At 42.9% G+C, this 3,185-nt stretch overlaps 1 protein-coding gene across 1 annotated transcript in view; it reads left to right on the top strand.

The window, feature by feature from the left end:
- Positions 1-3,185, top strand: part of LOC102762858 (vitamin D 25-hydroxylase) — a 16,126-nt gene that overhangs the window by 956 nt on the left and 11,985 nt on the right. The window lies entirely within an intron of this gene.

The following is a 3,185-nucleotide window of genomic DNA, read 5'->3' as shown; positions in this document are numbered from 1 at the left end:
GAGACCCCTGGCCGTGTGTTTCCGGCTTTGTGGGAAGCCTACTTCCTGGGTCGGGAAAGCCCTCGCAGCCGCGCCCCGGCCTGGGGCGCTCCGCCCGGGCCTGACCCCGACCCGTCCCACGCCCCGCGCGCTCTTCGCGTCCCCTAAGCCGCCAGGTTGGGCTCCCGCGCCTGCGCAGCGGGCCTACGGGCTCCGTCCTCCTGAGAATAGGTTCGGTTCCAGGTTCCAACCCACACTTCCCTGGAAAGTAGGCATGTGACTCCTGGGGCCGAGTTCATAGGTAATAGGTTCTTGGGTGTTTGCCTTTAAGGAAGGCTGTTGGGGCGTTTGCTGTGAGGACTAGCAAGTACTCGGGACGGCCCTGACTGAGAGATGGGCTCTGGTGAATCCCCGCCTGACCCCGGAGGGAGGCAGAGGTTTCAGAGCACTGGCACTGAGCCAGCTCACCTGCTCTGTTTTGAGTCCATTCATTTATGGGCAACAACAAACCAGACTCTTGCCGGGTGCGAGGGGTGAAAGGAGAGGGAGGCAAACACAGCCCCACTCAGGGAGTTCCATTCCAGGAAGAGGGGGAAAATCAGTCTAATTGTGGCGAGGGCTTTGGGGGAACAGCACAGCAGGGCTGTTTGGCAACTGTGTTTCACCTTGGGGCTGCAATCCTTATTTGAACCAGGTTTTACAAGAATTATTCTAGGTTTCTGCAGCTCACTAGCGGTTTATATTGCTAACGGGAAGCTGGCCTGAGGAAAAGCAAACATACAATTCTTAGATTTTATTGTATACCCTCCAGTTCTCCAAGAATTGAGTGTATTTCCATTAATATATTGGATCTCTGCTGTGTTAGTACAGCACATCATAATATTCTAGAAAAATCATTAGCTATGAGAGCATGAGACCAGATAAAATTTTACCTTCTTTGAATCTTAATTTTTCCTCATGTGTGCAATGAGAAAAATAATAGCTGAGAGCAGTTAAGTGCTACTCAAATGTTCTTGGTTATTAATTGCAGAACAATTTATTGGGCCTACGAATTCAAACACATTTTATTTTTAAAAGATTTTTAAATTGGATTTTTAGAGAGGAAGGGAGAGGGAGAGAAAGAGAAACATCAATCTGAGAGCAAAACATCCATTGGCTGCCTCATGGGGATCGAACCCGCAACCCAGGCATGTGCCCTGTCCAGGAATTGAAAAAACCTTTTGGTGCACGGGATGACTCCCAACTAAGCCACACCAACCAGGACTCAAACGTATTTTAAAACCAATTTTTTGAAATGGTGTCTTTCAGAATAGGAATGTTTTTTATATATAAAGATTTGAACTGAAAGGAATGCTATATTTATACTGAACATACTTTTCTGGAAGGGAGTCATCTAAGTCTCATAGTAAATTACAAATTAAATTAGAAACATGCCGGAAATCTTATCTTGGGATAGATAGATTTGGTTCAATGGATTTAAGAATTTGGCATGAGTAGACGGTTTTATTTCTGGTACAGCTATGGTTCTTTACAAAGAGGACTTTTTACTGGAGGTGGTAAAATCAGGCTCTTTTAATATGCAAGAGAAATAGAGGAAAAAGAGAACGGAACAAAAAATGAAAAAAGATGTGTGCATTGAAGAGTAGACACTGTTTGCCTGACTCTGCCTTAGACTTAAGTTAAATGCTACCTAACATTAACTTTTAACTACAGCAGCACTTGATCTTTATCTTAGTGGTGAAATACCCCTAGAAATCTCCCATTATCTTAGAGGTGTTTCCCAATTCTGACAATGTCTCAAAGTTACTGTAAGTTGTTAATACACGACACAGTTATAATACACTGTACAAAAATTTTTGGAAGTGGAAGGAGACTTATTTCCTATACTTTTGGGAGATTGCAGACAGTTGTTTGTAGGGCTTATTTGTAAATGGAATCTTCTTTTTTGCACCATCTTTATAATTTGGAGATGTGTGCCAGCAGGAAAAAAAAAAATGGACTTGGAAATCGCTTATGAGAGCTGACAATCACTTCAGGTGACGTCTACTTTTATGAAGTCTGTGAGTTCAGTTCTCCTTTATAGTTTTTGAAAGGAAAACAACCAGTCCTCAGGTTTTTATACATTTATTTTAAAGGCAATCTTAAATAGAAATGTACTACATCAAGAATTGCCAATTCCTTGGAGATTCACTCTTAATATATAAGTTTCTGCAGTTACTTTAATCTTATTTCAATTTTGAAAAGGATTCCCTGCCCAGTATAGTGGTAAACAAGGGGTTTTTACAGATTATTTTCAGGTAATACACGTGGGACAATAAAAGAATTACTTTAAGGCAAGCGGAATTGACAACTTATTAATTTATTTATATAGTAACTGAAAGGTGAAGGTTAAGCGTGGTGGTGCACACAGGCAGGTTAAATAGCCATCTCAGATGGGATGAAGAAATACTGAATTTATTGAAGGATGGAGGATGGTATATCCAAAGGGAAGGGCTGCACAGCACTGAGCCAACGGGACATTGGGGTGATGATGGCAGCACCCAGGAGCTGAAGTTTCATCCTTATATGCAGTCAGAAGTGTAGTAGAGTATGGAGAGTAGAAGAGACACACAGGAAGAGACGTTTCTCCTTTGTATCTGCGAAAATTACCCTCTGGGTAAGTCCTTCCTTTTCATGACTGCTTTGGGAACTGGAGAAGTCCCACCTTTGCTCAGCTGAAACCCTTACGCTGCCACTTTGGACTAATGCCACTGCTTGTGGCAGGCAGCCCATGCTCCGTCCCCAGGTTCCAGATGTACCTACTGCTCAGCTGGCAGGGCCTATTTTTGTGCCAAAGACGCCATTGCTCATCTGGTTGATTCTTGTGCCAAAAACTCCATTGCTCAGCTGGGCCTATTCTTGAGCCAAAGACGCCATTGCTCAGCTGGTTGATTCTGTTACTATCTGGAGGTTTCCATCAGTATTGCTGCTGTAACTACTTCTGCTGAATTTTATTCTTTGCCAAGACTCTTGGTCTTTTTGTTATTTTTTCCAAAGTAGTGTGAACCATGGTTAACTCAGCTCTGCCTGTTTGACTCAATTTTTAAAATATATATATATATAGTTTATTGATATTTTACAGAGAGGAAGGGAGAGGGATAGAGTTAGAAACATTGATGAGAGAGAAACATCGATCAGCTGCCTCCTGTACACCCCCTACTGGGGGT

Source organism: Myotis davidii, unplaced genomic scaffold, assembly GCF_000327345.1.
Source record: "Myotis davidii unplaced genomic scaffold, ASM32734v1 scaffold946, whole genome shotgun sequence".
Lineage (NCBI taxonomy): Eukaryota > Metazoa > Chordata > Mammalia > Chiroptera > Vespertilionidae > Myotis > Myotis davidii.
The sequence above is the reverse complement of the archived record's forward strand: the minus strand, read 5'-3'. Positions and strand labels throughout refer to the sequence as shown.